Consider the following 17,594-nt stretch of genomic DNA (forward strand, 5'->3'; position numbering starts at 1 on the left):
TGCAGATAAAAAATGAAGTTTTAGTAGTCACAGATATAAAGGAATCTGTGTGGTTTGGGATTTCTGTGCCTAGATGGCCTGAAATGAGAAAAAAATCTCCATTTTTTGATATAAAGGACAAGATAGTTTTTCTTTAATTTTGCTAATCCTGTGAGAACATCTCTGAAGAGAGGTGTGATTTGAGCAGGCATCAGCAGTGAAAGAGAGCATCTGTAGTCTCAGTAACATGCAACTCATACAGTTGGCTATCAGCATCACCAGAGATCTGAGAAAGAGGAATTAGAACAAGAAGTATGATCCAAATGGCCTCTGTATCCATCATTAAACACTTTAAATGCCCTATTCAACAGAAATCTGATGGATTTTAGGACCATCTATTATGTCTACCTAATTTTAAATGAACTGTATTTGTTTTAGTTACTTCCTTTAGGCTTAACTTTGGCAGCATATATAGGAGGCGAAATAATCATTATCCCTGTAAATGAATTAAATTGTACTTGGCATAACTACAAACTTAGCTTTGATAATTTTAAAGAATTGATCATTTATAAGATGTTTGACCATTAATTTACACATCTTAATTATCTTTAAGTTTACAACAAGGCAGTAGCTTTGTAAGATTAGGATTTTACAGTCTTCCGTCTAGGTTTAAGCCTTAAAAAGTTGAATTGAAGATCCCTTAATATCAAAACAAAACTTTAAATCATAAATATATTCACAAAAACAAAGGGGCTGCATATATCTTCAAGTCAGTTTCTAGCCTGAATAGACCTTAGGAATTTATAGGTCTTATCTCTGCCCTCCCCACCTTGATTTTTTAAGAAAGGGTTTCTCTATGTAGCTTGGGAGCCTGTCCTGGAAGTCACTCTGTAGACCAGGCTGGCTTCAAACTCAGAGAGATCTGCCTGTCTGAGTGGTGGGATTAAAGACATGAGCTACCACCAACCTACTAGATCTTATTTCTTAGATATATCTTATTTATTAGATATGTGTTGTTCCTTATCTAAAACTTTAGAAGCCTCGTTTTGAATGTTGTTAGCAAAGACATAAGTGGTTAAACATAGGTCTTTAAAGTCAGTTTCTGTTAACCTGAGTACATGTATAACCTTAGGAATTGGTCATCATATGCTGCTTTATTTAGGTCATCTTAAGATGGTGGTGAAATTAAATGGCATGTACTCTTTAACCTTAGAAGAGATGGCCGCTGGCCACATTGTCTTTTTCATCCTTATGAGGCATCAGCCAGGATGGAAGCCAGCCACGTGGCTGTCACTCAGAATCATCTATCTTATGCAGTATGTTGTAGTAGACACCATTCTTTTTCAAAGTAAGAGTTGAATCAAATATGTAGTATACTGTAGATAAAATTACTAATGTATAGATTTAACCATCAGCCTTTTGTTACAAGCTTTAAGCTAAGGTTTTGTTGATGATTTTACAGATTTTAAGCCATATTTAATGAAATTATAAATCCTGAGACAAAGAGCTAACACAGAACAGAGAGCTATTTCTATGCTTGTGTGCTAATGTATACATGAGGTCAGTTAAAATATTTAGTGGCTGAGTGTAGCACGTAGAATAAAAGACCCAGAGACTGATGTTGGGGTTTGAGCTTCAAGCTGAAGGTCATAGAAGCAAAGCAGCCATGCCAGTAGATCTTACCTGTACCCAGCTAAAATGGCAATCCTGTCTCCACGAGTCCTCAGAGGCAAAAACTCTGAGTTCCTGTCTCTTCCTCTTATTCCTTTCTCTCCTCAGCCATATCCTCCTGTCTCTACCTCCCTAGTGCTGGGATTAAAGGCCTGTGATCCCAGGTGCTGAGATCACCGTTGTGTGAGCTGGTTCTTTTAGGACTGGATCAATTTCTTATAGTCATTGTACCTTGAGCTAACAGAGATCCATCTGCCTCTTAATCCTGAGTGCTGGGATTAAAGGTGTGTCCTCCCACCACCTAGATTCTGTAGCTAACTAGTGTGGCTTGCTTTGCATCCTGAACCCTCAGGCACTTTATTAAATCATAAATAATGTGTCACCACAGCTGAGTAGTACAAAATAAAAGCTGATTGGTTGTAGCAAGTTTAGACTTTTGAGCTGTATCAATCACCTGGGTTGGGTACAATCTTCCTGTAGAGCACAGAATTTGTATATATGTTGCTTGTCCTTTAGAGGAGTCATGTACAAAAGCAGTCTCACCAGGATTTTAAGATGTAACTTTAGGCACTACCTATGGGGTATCGTTAAAAATTTGTAAAAAGATCTTTTGGAAGTGATTGTTTATAGATCTTGAGTAACATGTTAATGCAGCATGCCAGTCATCCGTGTAGACAAATACCCAACCTGCAGTTTATATAAGTATTGATGAGATGAACAGGAGATGGGAACAAACTCCATATAATGAATGACTAAAACCTCAGGGTTTAGTCAGCATCTGCTTAAGTATTTTATGTCCTAGTTGCAACTGTTTCGGTACTACAAGTTGTGCATATTGGACTTTTTCTCCCATGAGGAGACCTTTGATACTAAGTCATTTCCTCTATGGGGGGGGGGGACACAACCAAACAAACATCAAACAAGCAAAAAACTAAGGCTCCTGAGCAGCTAAGCTGGCTCATGCCATTATTCTTAGTACTTGATGCCACCTCCTCTGCCAAGTGTCAGGGACAGAGATGAAGAAGTCCCGTTTTGAGCTTTACACCCAGACCTGAACACCTTATGCCTGGATAAACGTCTGACTGCATGAAATAGACACCTTTAGTCTGAGGTCACCGTGGCTCACGGGGTAGCCTCCCCATCACCAGCTTCACTTCTGAAACTTCAGGTGTCTGTGGCCAACTGGTCTGAAAATATCAAATGGAAAACTCCAAAAGCAAGTGTGGTAGCCCAGGCTGGCTTCAGACTAGCAGCCTTCCTGCCTCAGCCTCCTGGGCTTCAGGATTACAGGAAGGGACCACTACCTTCACATAGCTGGTCCCTTACTGTGGCTAATTTATGAGGATCTGGGGATGAAACTCAAGTCCCTATACTTCAGAAAGGACTCCCTGACTAAGCCACCTCCTCAGCCTGGAACACTGTCTTTAAAGGGTTCATGGACGTCAAGTCCATCCAGACAGTTTCTTTCCTAAAGGCGCCTGTGTGTGTACAGGTGCACATGTGTGTACATGAGAATATGTGTGTACAGGTGCACATGTGTGTGTATAGGTGCATATGTGTGTACATGAGAATATGTGTGTACAGGTGCACATGTGTGTGTACAGGTGCATATGTGTGTACATGAGAATATGTGTGTACAGGTGCACATGTGTGTGTACAGGTGCATATGTGTGTGTACATGTGCACATGTGTGCATGCGGGTTTCTATGAGGTGAGAGGTCAACCTTGGATGTCACTCCTGACACTGTCTACCTTGGCATTTTTTAAACAGGGTCTCACAGTGACCTGGAGCTTAGCAAGTAGGCTAGGCTGACAGGCCATTGAGCCCAAGGACCTACCTGTGTCTGCCTCGCCAGTGCCAAGACTGTGTGCTCCCACAGCTGGCTTTCTGTGTGGGTCTTGGGATGAACTCAGGTCCTCACTTTGCTGACGAGCACACTTCGGGTCCAGCCATCGCATCAGCCCGGGGCAGTCAGCCACCGCACCTGTAAGCCTTGTGGGGCAGCATCTTCACAGGAAAAGACCACTGGCGGGGAACAGAGGGCTCATTCTTGGAATCCTGTCTGCCTGGGGCCAGTGCTGATGGTGTGTGGAGGGGACAGTGTCAGGGGCCGCAGCTCTAGTGAAGTAGACCAGGTCAGTGCTCTTGTTTAATTGTAGGATAGTACCTCCACGATGGGACTTTACTTTACCACAGAAGAGAAAACCAGGCATCTCCAACCACCAGGGATTGGGAGCGAGGGACAGTCTCTGCCCAGCTGTTCTGTCACGCTGCTCCAGGTTGACGCCCCGACTGGACTTGTGTCATTTATGGACCACCATCCGGAGCAGCACTGGAGGTGGTTTCCCTCTAGTTACAACTAAAAATGTCTCTCGTTTTTTGTAGATGAGGACTCACTCTACTATTAGCCCAGGCTCTCCTTGAACTTGCTATATAGCCCAGGCTAGCCTGCAGCTGCAAGTGATTCTCTGCCTCTCAAGGGTTGGGATAGTATGCATGAGTCACATGACTTAACTGATTAAGCATGGGGCAGGGGAGATGGCGAGTGGTTAGGAGCATTTGCTGCTCCTGCAGGTGACCTGGATTCGGTTCCCATCCACATAGCTGCTCATAAGCATCTGTAATCCCAGTTCCAGGGAATCTGATGCTGTCTTCTGGCCTCCAAGGACCAGCAGCAGGCGGTGTGTTCACATTCAGTCAAAACACTTATAGCCACGAAAAGAAAATCTTTACAAAAGTTCAAGCATGAAGCATACAGGTTACACCTCAAGAAATATGGCTGGCACAGCTGTGCACGTTTATACTAGCCCTCTGGACATCTCCCCTGTCACTTCAGTGGCTAGCACTTTCCTCCAGTTTCCATGACATGGAACTTCCTGAGCATCTGCCACAATACAGAGGGGACGCCCCGTGTGCCCTTGGAGCTGCAGACATAGATAAGCAGAGCAGGCAGTGGTCTACAGTAACATGCCGCCATCAGAAGGTCACAGTGCTACCGCAGCACAAAGAGGGTCATTCTTAGAGAGACAGAGGCCTCTCTTGGTGTGGGTGTAGTGTATCGTGAGTACCTGGGAAAACTTGTTGAATTGATTTTCCCAGCATCTGCTATGTGTAAGGTGTGTTGAGCAACTACAGAAGCTGGGGTTGTGGGGCAGAGAGATTGTGGGGGGAACTTGAGCTGGAAGGGTGGGAGGGGAAGAGTCTGGGGGAGGCAGTGGATCTGGAGAGGAGGGAACAGGTTGAACAAGGCTTGAACATCCAAGGTCGTTGAAGGCTTTGGAGCAGGGGAGGGTGACCATGCGAAAGCATCCACGAGTGAGTGGCTATTTATGGGCATCGGTGCATTTGCTATAAAGATGCATACTATGTAATTACAGAGACCGGGGACTGTCAGCTATGATGTCCAAGCATAGCCCCTGTCATTTGGGAGAAGGAGGTGATGCTGTGGTGAGAGGCACTTCTGACAATGACAGACGAGCCATGGGCCTTGGTGGGGGTGGAGGCAGGTGACCGATGACCCCTGCAGCCCAGTGACTGCAAGGTGCTGCAGGCTGAGGAGTAGGGAGGAGAGTGTGAGTCTGGGGCACAGGCCTCACGGCTCACAGTGCTTGGGACGTGGGAGGCCCCGGGCTCATCTGGTCTTGAGTACTGACTCTGGCCCAATCTTGGATGTGTATGTGTTAGTTATCTTCCCCAACACTTCCTTCAGGGAGTTCCTCTAAGTTCCCAGAAAGTGTGCTTAGTGTGGAGGAGCTTTACAAGCCAGTGTCAAAGTGAAGCTCCTTTGAGGGCCTCCAGACCAAGCAGGTTTTCACAGGAATGCTGACATAGCTTCTGCCTTGTTCACTCTCTCCTGAGTGCATAACTCAGCGAGCCGGTGTGCTCACGTGACCATGCACCAGGCTACAGAACCCTGCCTGCGTAAATGATCCATTCAAGGTGCAGGCTGGGAATGTGGCAGAGTACAACAGTTCATTGATAAGGTTCAGATTCCACACTTCAGTGGCCCATAAAGAAACTGACCCCAGCCACAGAAGAGAGGCCATGGTTCTCTGAAGAGGCTTTATCTGAGTGAGACTGGTTTTTCTTCCTGTTCTGTCATCAGAACCCCATATCTTAGTGAATTGAAGACTACAGCAGGTAGAATTCAGCCAGTGTTCTAGAAATAATTCTTCAGATTGATTTTATGGGAAGCAACTCTGCTTGTGTGAACTGCACACACGTGTGTGTGTGTGTGTGTGTGTGTGTGTGTGTGCATGCCTGTGGGGAGGTGTGGTACTGTACACCACAGAGCTCTCAAAAGGCAGCCGTCAGACCACTCCGTCTCGAGCACTGAGGCTCTCCTGGCCTTTTGTAGCCAGGCCACCATGGATGCTCGTGTCTGGGGAACTGAAGGAAATTACCACAAGTGAAAATACTGGGGCAGAGGGCACCCACATGCCACTTTGAAAGAGGTTTCCCCATCATTTTCCCAAGAGTTGGTGCTGGCTGCCTCTTCCTTGTGCTCCTCTAGATGAGCTGGGTGTCAGGGAGATGGCTCGGTGGCTGAGGGTGCCTGCCACCAAGCCTGAAGGTCTGAATTCAGTCCATGGGACCCACACGGTGCAAGGAGAGCCCAGTGCCGGAAGTTGTTCTCTGATTTCCACAGCCAAACCATAGCACATGTGCTCCTAACCCCAAAGATGTAAATAAATATACATTTTTAATTAAGAGAGGAGTGAGCAGGTGTAAGCTGGCCTTGGTGTGTGTGGTTTCATGATTGGAAAGATGATCTTCCTGGAAGCCAGAGATCGTGGGGGAGCAGGGCTCCTGGAGACAGAAGGCGGTCGGTCCCCTCCCGGGAGATGGCTGTACTTCAATCCCATTCATCTTCTCTGCCCTCCCGGGTGCTCCTCACTCCAGAAGGCTCACAGAAATTGGTATCTAGGTCAGTGTGTTCTTTAGGGCTCCATGCGTGAGGCCAGAGTGCAGGAGAGGCAGCCTCTCCCTCAGCACCCAGGCGCCTGTGAGGCCTGCAGCCCTGGGTGTCTGCTGTGCTGTGAGGGGCTGCACTGTTCTGTCCCTGCCTCACTCTGGCTGAGTGAAGGGAGGAAGTGACTTCTGCAGATGGAGAAGAGTGCTCAGGTTGCTCGCTCTGGGGCTGGAGCGCCGACCGGTGTGCTTTCTCCTGGCCATGCTCCATCTGGAGCCCCAGCTGGGCCTGGAGACCTGGGCTGAGACTGGAGGGGGGTAGGTGGTGGCAGGTGGGAGTGACACCTGCTGTCTGCCCTGATGGACCTGAGTCTGTGCTTGCTCCTGTGGCTGCAAGAAGCCTCTTTGGAGGGACAGCAGAAGCATGGCTTGTGGTCACCTGACATACAGAACTTGCAAGACAATGAGACAGCTGTCTTTTTCTCCCAAGACTTTATCTCAGGAGAAAGCAGTAATTAGATAAAAACAATGCTGTTTGGGTTTGGGGTAAAAATTAAAATACAGTCCCTTCAAACAACATGAGAATTGATTGGTAAATCATAGTTATGTATTTTAGAGACATTAACATTTACAGTCCACTGTGCAGGGAGATGGCACATTGGGTAAAAGTGATTGAGTTACAGCCATGAGGACCTGAGTTTGCATCTCTTGCACTCACATGGAAACCCAAATGTGGAGGCATGTGCTTCTAGTCGTCCTGTGTTTCTGTACCTGTACATGCGCACTCATGCATGCAGGTGTGTGTGGTGGGGGAGGGGAGAGGCAGGCTACCTGAAAATAAGTGGCAGGTTCAGAGAGAGACCCTGTCTCAGAATTAAGTGGAAAGCAGTAAAGACAGACACTTGAGCTCTGGTCTCCATGTGTGTATACGTGAGCGAGTGACTTCCTCCCCATACACACCACACATACACCTAAGAAATAAAATAAAAGACATAGCCATCATTTGTAGGCACACTAGAGTTTCATGCGGTGCTAGAAGACTGTGGGTCCAATGTCTGCACGCAGGGGGTCCTGACAATCTGCTAGGTGGTGAGCACTGGAAAGGAAGTGTCCTAGCTGTGAAGAGAGCATTAAAAACAGCATGGAAAAACATCATGCAACTGCAGTGGTTTGAGTTTGAGTTTTGCAGGGGATTAGGGTTTTAACCTGTGCCCTATGCCAGCTCTACTCTAACAATTTAGAAATGTTAGTTTATGGTTAGGAGCAGGGTCTCCAGCCTCCAAAGCCACAGAGAAAACCTGTCTCAAACAAACAAACAAACAAACAAAAAAGAGCAGGGTTTCTTGCTGCCTGTTCCAAAACCCTTTACTTTCCTCCAGAAATTGCTTATTCCATTTTAGTTTAGTTTTAACATTTATGTATTTGTGTGTGTGTGTGTGTGTGTGTGTGTGTGTGTGTTCCAAGAATGATCTTTTGCCTAAGTAGGGGACTGCCCTATCTGCCACCTCTCTCTCAACTCACCTCCACGGAAATGTCTGGGTTCAGGGATATTGCTCTAGAGTGTGTCGTCTTCAATCTCACTCATTACTGCTACTTTGTCCTTTATGGTGGAGCTCTTGAATGTGCATGTTGGTCTAGGCAAGCGACCAGGCCGCCAGAGGTGGGCACTAAGTGTCTTGACCCAGCATGAGGCTGGGCATGAAGGTCTGACAGGGTTTATACAAAGTGTATTGGTGAGAAGCTGACCAATTCCACACATCCTCTTGGGTTGGTGTTAAACTCTGGGCAGATCCCATCCTGTCCCCAAGGCAGCATTTTTAAACACAGGACCCAGTGACAGGAGGCAGCTCCCTACTGAGCTCAGGACAGAAGTGAATTCATTTCTGCTATGGCTGTCTTGGGGCACAGGGCACACTTTCTCTAATGTTAATTGTCCTAAGTAGATGGAGCCTGGGTGAGAAAGGTTGCTTTGTGGGTGGAGAGCAGTGACCTGATACCAGAGTCTGGTGACATGCCAGGCTAAGGCCTTCCTCTTCAACCCTGTGGTTCAGGGGGAGTTAAGTCAGATCTAGATAGAGTCTAATGCCATGTCTTCCTCAGCCGTGTGGTGTTGGTGTCACATGGGGAGGTTCTAGTGACCCAAGCCAGAGACCTGGTGCCCCAGTCACTGTGAACATTTGGTTGAGTTTCTCAACATCCCTGCCTGCTTTCCCAACCTGCAGATGCTATTGCAGTGTCAGGTTAGGTAAGTTAGCACACACAGGGCTCTCCATGAGCAGTTCTGTCCCATCTGAGTTGCAGATAGTGGGCAAATGACAGGGTTACACCTCGTGGCTTTCTCTGGGCCAGTCAAGTTGTGTGACTGGTTTTGGCCACTGAGATAAGGATGAAATGGTGTGTCCTTCCAGGCCAGGCTCTTAATCACCACTGCCATGGGTTTTCCCTTTGGCTTGGTGACTGGTGGCTTGGTGACAGCTCTCTTTGGGTCTCTGGGAGTGACCCCAAAGTGAGTTCAGTAAGATGAAGCTAACCACAACCATGTGGTTCCACCGTCTGAGGGGTGTTTGCTGCAGTGTAACCTCACCCATCCTGACTACAACAGGTGTGCTTGGGTCTCAGGATTCAAACTTCTGTCATGTCCAGCAAGAGAGGGCAGTGGGGTGCGGCTGGGGAGAAAGACAATGGTACCTTGTCCTCCGGAGGATTTACTTACATGTGTGTGTCTACCAGAAGCTGAAGGTGACTTATTTTGTGGGGGGAGAGGGGACCAGCAGAAGGCATGGGGGGAGGGGCAGATATGAGCAAAGAAGAATGAGGTATGAAAAATGTAGCAATGAAACCATTATTTCTTTAAAATTTCTTACAAATTCTGTAAGCACAACATGGCTTTGGCCACTTGGCAGTTGTAAGTTGGCCTCTTCCTGACCAGAACTCCCTGCAGATGCTTTGCAGGGTTGCTTTATTCTCAGTGGATTTCACAGGCCTTGACCCTTTCCCTCCTGCTCTGTACCGCCCCTGAGTAGGCAGAGCTGTTGCCCTGGGTAGGGTCCAGCAAGGTCCACGGCCTGAACTGTCCCAGGCTTCCCCACTGGAGTGGAGAAAGCAATTGATGGCATCATCAGTGTGTGAGACTGTGCGGTTGATCTCAAGTTGCAGTCATCCTGGAACTATCAATTAGGGAGACTGATGTGGCCATCCTTCTTCAAGTGTGTTTACCGTTGGCATTGCCAGGTGCTAAGTGAGAAGTTCTGGGGTGGGGCAGGGTGTGGCTTCCCATTCCTGTTATCTCAGCACCTGCAGGCAGACAGAGGAGTCATGATGTTCTACTGGAAGGAGGCCAGGTGGCTCTAGTTCCTGAACTGTGGAGGGCTACACTTGAGGCCCAATGGAGCCTTATCTGCTCCCAGGCATTAAGGTGTCAGGTGTCAGGTGCCTGAGTCCTAGCCCTGGGGTCCCCTCGAATCTGGCCAGGCAAGGACACAGCAGCATGGCCATTCTTCTTCTCCCTGTGTTTCATCCACAGACTGCATGGTTCTTGCCGGGACCGGAAGCTGACAGCACCAGCTCCGGGCAGCAGCAGTTCAGGCTGTCCTGAGCTTTAGCAGGAGACTGAAGGTTTCCAGAGACACCTGTGCCTGAGCGTCCTAGGCTGCCAGCGGCTCGTGTGGAGAGAACCTTCCAGAGGCGTGGGCTGTCACCAGGAATTCTGGACTGGGGGATGACATTCGTGCAAAGCCTTGAGGTCACCTCTGCCAACCAACAACACAGCTTTTGACTGCAAGGCTGCCTGTGGGAGGTGGGAATGTCGCTCTATAGTGTCCTGGACATTGGGTAGCAGTTTACTATAACCCCCCCAAGCAGCACCACCCACTGAGGAGCAAAAGCTGGGTGCACTGTTCATTCAAATCACCAGTTAGTGCAGTGCTGACCTCGAGAGCACAGAGGCCTGGGACTGATTCCTAGCCCTCTGGTGACAGCTGGCACAGTGTTCACATCTGTAACCCCAGTACTCGGGAGGTAAAAGCAGGGGAGTCAGGAGATCAAGGCCATCCTCAGCTACACAGGGGGGTTAGGGCCAGCTGGCCTACATGAGACCCCTTGTGAAAAAACAATTGCTTTAAAGGTTGAGGCAGGAGGCTGAAGTGAAGTCAAGGCCAGTCAGGGCTGCAGGATGAGTTCCAGGCCAACAGTGACTACAGTGTGAAACCTTGACTCAAAAAATGAAAACAAAACCCACCAAAAGGCAGCGAGGTCTTTAATGAATGAGGCTGACGAGAGCTTGAGTCTTTCATGACTATCCCTGGAGGGGCATAGTGCGCTGAGACTCAGGCTCAGTCTACAAAGCGCTGCACCTAGCCTGCAGCTACCATTGGTCGACACGTGTACTTCACCAAGATGAGCAGGGTCAAACCTCCCGCACTTCCTGTCCAGCCTCAGCAGCCTTCACAGTCCAGGCACTGCCCCTGGAGCCAGGGGTGGATGTGGTGAGGGTCCCAGACCTGTGCCAAGGAATGCCCTGCAACCAGGAGAGAGACCTGCACCACTGGGTTCTTCCTGGGTTTCTTCAGGGGAAAGGCTCCCAGGCCCCTTGAACTGAAGTAGGTGGGTCAATACGAGGCTCGTTGGTGTTTGCTGGAATAGTGCATTCCCCCAGCTGGGGGATGATCAGGGAGAAGGAAGACTGCCTAGTATGCCTGAGCTCTTAGTTCTCTCCCCAGCTCCAAAGCGTGAATAAAAATCCACCTATGACCCCGAGGAGGACACAGGGCTCCCCAGCTAGTTAGAGAAGGCCAGGGTGCCGTGTACGGAAGCCAGCTCCTTGTCCCACTGGAGAGAATGGTAGTTGCCTCTGGGGCCAGGTGTCTTCACCCAGTGACCTTACACTAGTGCAGTGTCCCTTCCTGTACAGGTCTCCAGCCAGACGCAGCAGCCTATTCTCCCTCCGTCTAGATTAGGAAGGAACAAGTGTCCACAGTCTTGAGGGAGGCCCATGCCAGGGACCCTGTTAGCAGGTCTGGGAAGGAACAGGGCTGCCAGTTTCCCAGCAGACCTGGCCCCTCCCCTCTGTTGCTCTCAGCACCCTTTCCCATGTTACTGGGATTTCCCAGCAGCCAGCTCACACTATTACCCCTGCTCTGTTAGAGCATCAACAACCCACTAGCACTCCTCAGGGGTGGATACCTGGAGGCTGAGGCAGCTGACAAGGCCACCCCTGAGTTTCACCCATGAGCCCTGCATTTGACGCTTGCTGGGAGCCTGTGCTAGCCTGTGCAGAATGTGATGGGGTCTTACAGACCTGGAGCCCATTTCCAAGATCTGGAAACTGAGGCTCCACAAGGGTGCTAGGGTGAACTAGATCTATGAGCCTCTCCCCAAGGGCTCAGAGGAGAGGCAGGGAGTGAGTTGGTGCCCTCATCTCTGGATTCATTATCATCCTGGACTACATAGAGATCTGCCTCAAAGATACAGAAACACACAGCTGAATCACAGGACATGCAAAGTGCCTGGTGCTTGAACAGTGTGTTACAATTGTAGCCATTCTTGTTATCTGTGATGCTGTGGCCAAACACAGGGACCCTGCCACAGCCTTGCCTGGTTCAGCCTCCTGGTGTGTGCCCACGGCGTGCAGTCCTGATTTCTGGCTCTGTGTGTCACGCTTTAGGCAGCGTGACCATGAAATCCTTGCCTGATGCATTCTGTACTTTGCAGCAATGCTTTGACATCCTTTAAGTCCCAGTGGGAACTTGGGGTCAAAGTTCGCTAGTATAACTGAAAGAGACAGGCTGTGGGGGTCGGTGAGAGGGCAAGGTCTTTGCAAATGAGGCTAGCCCAAGACCTCCTACTCATCCAGTGTTAGGCAGAGGCCTTCTGCCTGTCAGAAGGAGCGGCTCCCCTCTTGTTACTGTGGGTAACAGCATCACTAAGCAAACATGGATCTGTCTGGGACGATGGCTTTGTGAGTAAAATGGGGACATTAGTACAGATCTCCAGCAGCCATGTCAAAACAAGGCACGTGGCATCTATCTATAACCCCAGCCCTGGAGACAAGTTGATGCTGGGAGCTGGCTGGTCAGGCAGCCTAGACAAATGGTTGAGATCCGTGTCAGTGAGAGACCCTGTCTCAAGAGATCTAAGGAGGAGAGTACATGATTAAAATAGCTGCTGTTGACCACTGGCCTCCACTCATTCGTACACATGAACACACACACACACACACACACACACACACACACACACACACACACTTGAACTTCTCAAGTGGAACTGGGTCTCGAATTTAGGGCCAGCCTTGACTACATAGTAAGTTCAGGTCCAGCCTGGACTACATGCAACCCTGGTTTAAAAAACCAAACAACAAACATGAAGTGGGTTTGAAGATCTTGGCAAACAGCAAAGTCAGAATGATCTCAGGGAGCACGTCTCAGATCTTAACCCCTGGATGGTGAGATTTCCCCAGACCTGCTAACCCCCCCCCCACCTACCTATTCACACCAGCATACAGTTTCAGCACAGAAATTTGGGGGGTGCATCCCTGAAGGCTGTCAGCCAGATTTCACGTGCTAGGACATTATACATTTCTTTCTCTCAGTGACCCTTCAGGGGCCACTTTGCTGTCACTACTGTAATGTCAGGAGGAAATGCCCAGAACTGAGGTTCCAGCCATCTGCTACCTGGGCAGAAGTTGACTCTGCTCTGGCCTGCGCCTGGGTGTGGCTGCTTGACATGGGCACAGAGGGTCTGCAGCCAAGCCGGGGGCAGTGGAGTTTTGTAGATGTTCAGTTACTGGCTCACTGAAGGGAGCTGGGTGGGGCCAGGCGTCCACCCACACTTGGCACAGCTGAGAAGTTCTACTCTGTTTCCCCGGGGACCTCCACACTTCCTAGGCTGCATGATCAATGAAGGAATCTGGTCTCTGGGACACACAACTCCAAGCCAGACCCTGGGCTCTCTGTCATTCGTTGTCCTCGCTACTGGGGCCGAGTTCCTGCAGTAGCCATACCCAAGAACCTTTTCAGGTGACTGTTGGGAGCCTCAGCCTCTTTCCGGTGAGCTAGCTGGCTTCCTGTCAGGAGGCCTGTGCATCCTGTGTGTGGTTCTGCAGGTGCATACAGGCAAAGGAGAATTGCATCCAGGCAGTAACACCGAGGCCCAGAGTAGACTGAGCCAACAGCTTGTGTCAGAGGTTTGTCCTAATTCTCAAAGTGCATCCATCTCCTACCCACATAATTCAGATCTCCACACCCCTAACTAGGGCTGGGCAGACTTGGGTGAGAACCAAGGGGAACAGGGCCCGCCCTCCCTCTCTGACTCCCTACTTCTAGAGAGGGGGGGGGGACTTATTGTTTGGCTCTCTTTGTTTACAGTGCTGGGGTTCAAACCCAGGGCTTCACATGAGTTGGGGGCTGGTGCTCTACCCTAAGTTACATCTCCAGCTCTAAGAGAGACCAAGGAGAGATAAGCCGGACACAAAGCCCAGAGCAGGAGAGTGAGCCACGCCTCTGTGCTGACCCTGGGGCCAGAAGGGCTCATCACTCCAGCCTGGGTCTCCTTACCTTGTGTTACCTCCAGCCACCTTATGGGCAAGCAGGGCTCTAGGCAAGACCTGGAAGGCCTAGTGCCCCCAGCGTGGGAGTGGTGGGGGGGCTCCCTGGGCAGTGGCCAGCTGTGTCTAGAAACCAGCTTTCCTTGTGACCCAACAACCTTCTAGGGGAGGGCCCTCTTCCCTAACCTCAATTCCTCACGTGTGTATCTTTTAACGGACGGTGCTGATTTTGTAAGAAATTAAGCTTCATAGTGTAGGAGAAACTGCTGCCAGCCTACCCAAGCGGCAGTCGCTTGGCCCAGGTACCCAAGCCAGCCCGCTTGAGCATGTGCGGCCGGCACTTCCTCCCTGAGCCAAGCCTGCCTCTACGCCCAGAGACTGCAGAGACACCTGACCCAGAGACACCAATGTGGAAGCAGAGTCAGCAGCCTGAGCCAATGGGACCTTGGGAGGGGGTATAAAGGCGGGTCTAACTTCCTGCAGCGTGCTCTGCTACTCACGGACTCCCAGAGTCATTGGTGCTGGTCTTCTTACCCGCTTCCTCAAGAGGCGTCCGAGCAGGGTCACCTGCAACATCTGGTGCTTAAATGTGGGGCTCGTGGATATCCCGTGCTGGCATGGGATCCACGAGCCCCACTTGAATCAGGATGTGACTGAGGCTGTTTTGGGAGCCCTCTTGTTGCTGGCGCTGCATCGGCGATACGCTTTTGCTTATTTCCATCTGCACCCGTTCAGACTCTTCACACTCTCGGCGCCTTTCGGCGCTCCCTCTTCGCTGACTTGTTTGTTGGCCCCTGCGTGTTTCACGTCCTTGGTCCTTGAGAAGGTGAGCGCAGGGACCCTCCTTCTTTTCTGTCTTTTCCTTTGAGTCGGCCTGATATCCCTGGTAGGAACATTTGCTACACTTAGGTCCGACACACTTCCTGTTTTTGTTAGTCCCTCTTTGTCTTAGACTTTGTTCTTGACTGTCTCCTGCCATTAAGAGAATGGGAACTTAACGCTCCCAACTGTAAGGAGTCTCAGGTGAAGGCATTAAAATCAGTGCTGGTTACCAAGTGCCTTAAGGTTAAAACTGCCAGTCTGGAGATTTTTGGGATGAGGCTGTGGTGCTGGCCCTCTGGATTTTTCCTGAAAACATGTGGGAGTCTGATCACTGGGTGTGCGCGCTCTTACTGGCTGAAAGCATGAGATCGGCTCAGGAGTTACCCCCTTTTTCTTAAGCTTTGATTGGGGTATTGTCTTCTTACTAATCATTCTCTTTAAGTATTTCCTACGTGCTAGGCGGTGGTGGTGCACACCTTTAATCCCAGCACTCAGGAGGCAGAGGCAGGCGGATCTCTGTGAGTTCCAGACCAGCCTGGTCTACAAGACCTAGTTCAAGGACAGCCTCCAGAGTCACAGAGAAACCCTGTCTTGAAATACAGAAAACAAAAAACAAAACAAAAAAAGTGTTTCCAACTGTGTATTTCCACACTCCAGGTTCAACACCCAGAACGTGGCCCTCCTTGGGAGGTCTCTTGGGCCTGGCTCACAGAAATTCCTGAGGCATAAGTTCAACAGGTGCTCCTCCCACCTGGGCATGCTTACCAGAGACATCATCCTTCCAGGGCCGGTAGTCAATGCCGGGTAAGCACCTGTGAGGCAGGCCAATCTAAGACTGGCATGGTCCATCATGCTGCATGCTCTCTGAGGCGGGCCAATGAGGCAGAAGCTAGAACTTCCCACCAAGCCACATTAGAAAACAAAAAACTATAGCCGGGTGTTGGTGGCGCACGCCTTTAATCCCAGCACTCGGGAGGCAGAGGCAGGCGGATCTCTGTGAGTTCGAGGCCAGCCTGGTCTACAGAGTGAGTTCCAGGACAGCCTCCAAAGCCACAGAGAAACCCTGTCTCGAAAAACCAAAAAAACAAACAAACAAAAAAAAACAAAAAAACGGTAGATATGTATAGGATAAAGAAGTTAGTAGTGTTCCATGAATAATGTCCTGCCCCACAGAAAGTGTCATCCGGGGTGTGTGTGTGAGTGTATTTTATATGTGTGATAGAAAAATGACAAGAAAAGGTAATCCAGCCAGGCTGCCCTGGAGTCAAAGGAAACTCCATGAGAAACTCATTTATGGGGATGGAGAGGTGGCTCCGTTGTTAAGAGCACTGGCTTCCCTTCCAGAGGACCCTGGTTCAATTCCCAACAGCTCATGGCAGCTCACAGCTGTCTGTAACTCCAGCTCCAGGGGATTTGATGCCTTCATGCATATAAAATAAAGTCAAGTAAATTACTTAAAAGAAAGAAATTCATCAACCCCATTTAGCCTTGCCTGCCAGGAAGCTCCAAGCCAATCATGAAGTCCTCCGAGAAGCAGTATCTTCCTTCTCGTTGGCACGGTGTTTTCTTCTATGTCCCAGATTTTCTTTCCGAGCCTTCTCTGTTTGAATGGTTGCCACAGTCAAAATTCCAAGGATCTTGACTTCTGTTTAGAAAATGCATAGCAGAGAGCCTTTAGCCAGTAACTGATGGAAGCATATGCAGAGATCCACAGCCAAGCTCTGGGCCAAGCTCCAGGAGTCCAGTTGAGAGGGAGGAGGGATTCTGTGAGCCAGGAGGGTCAAGATCATGATGGGAAACCCACAGCTGACCTGAACTAATGGGAGCTCATGGACTCCAGACCAACAGCCTGCATGGGACCAACGTAGGCCCTCTGCATGTGTGTGACAGTTTTGTAGCTTGGGCCCCCAGCAGTGGGATCATGACCTGGCCCATGATCTGGCTTTTTGGAACCCGTTCCCCGTGCAGGGATGCCTCGATCAGCTTGACCCTGCCTCAGTGTGACGTGATATGCTTTGTTGACTCCCATGGGAGGCCTGCCCTGTTTGAATGGGCCAGGAGTGGATGGGGTGTGGTGGTGGTGGGGGTGTGTCGGGGGACAGGAAGAGATGAGGGAAGGGAAACTGATTAGTGTGTCAAGTAAGTGAAAAAAATAGAAAGTGCACAGTCAAAGAGCTTTCTTTAGCTCCCTGATGTGGAGACTTTTCTCCTGGTGTCACAGTCTGAATGTGTGCAGGAAGAGCTGTGTCCTGTGCTGTGCCAGGCCTCGGTCTGGAGGCTGAAGGCACAGTGTCCCTGTCCACTGCCTTCCAGGGCATATGGTGAGCATACAGCGGCTGGCTCACTCGAACAGGGTCATCCCTAGAAGGTCCCTGCCATGAGCAGAGTTTGCCCACGCACAGTCAGGCATTCTCCTCCCTGCCCCCTGTGAAAACCAGCCAGTGCCAGGGCTCCAGGACTCCACCAGAAGAGGCCAGCCAGGGCTCCTCTCACCCCTAGGCTGCTGTGCTCTGCAGACTCAGAGTCCCAAGGGACTCTTCTCCGTGCCTTTCCCAGCACTGTGACTGCCCTGTCTGCTCTTCCTTCCGGCCCCCTGCTCACTGTCCTTTCATTTTACAAGAAGACACACTTGGCACCTGTCCAGGATATCACAGTGCCCTGGCCAGC

At 49.9% G+C, this 17,594-nt stretch overlaps 1 protein-coding gene across 1 annotated transcript in view; it reads left to right on the top strand.

Moving 5' to 3' along the window:
- The window catches only part of LOC106021758, a 36,123-nt gene extending 23,392 nt beyond the window's left edge, over window positions 1–12,731 (top strand). The window contains exon 3 of the transcript XR_005870354.1: window positions 10,086–12,731. The gene's annotated coding sequence lies outside the window, so the exon portion shown is untranslated. The remainder of the gene's footprint in view (window positions 1–10,085) is intronic.
- Window positions 12,732–17,594: the final 4,863 nt, after the last annotated feature.

This window comes from Mesocricetus auratus, unplaced genomic scaffold, assembly GCF_017639785.1.
Source record: "Mesocricetus auratus isolate SY011 unplaced genomic scaffold, BCM_Maur_2.0 Super-Scaffold_4256, whole genome shotgun sequence".
NCBI classification, from domain to species: domain Eukaryota; kingdom Metazoa; phylum Chordata; class Mammalia; order Rodentia; family Cricetidae; genus Mesocricetus; species Mesocricetus auratus.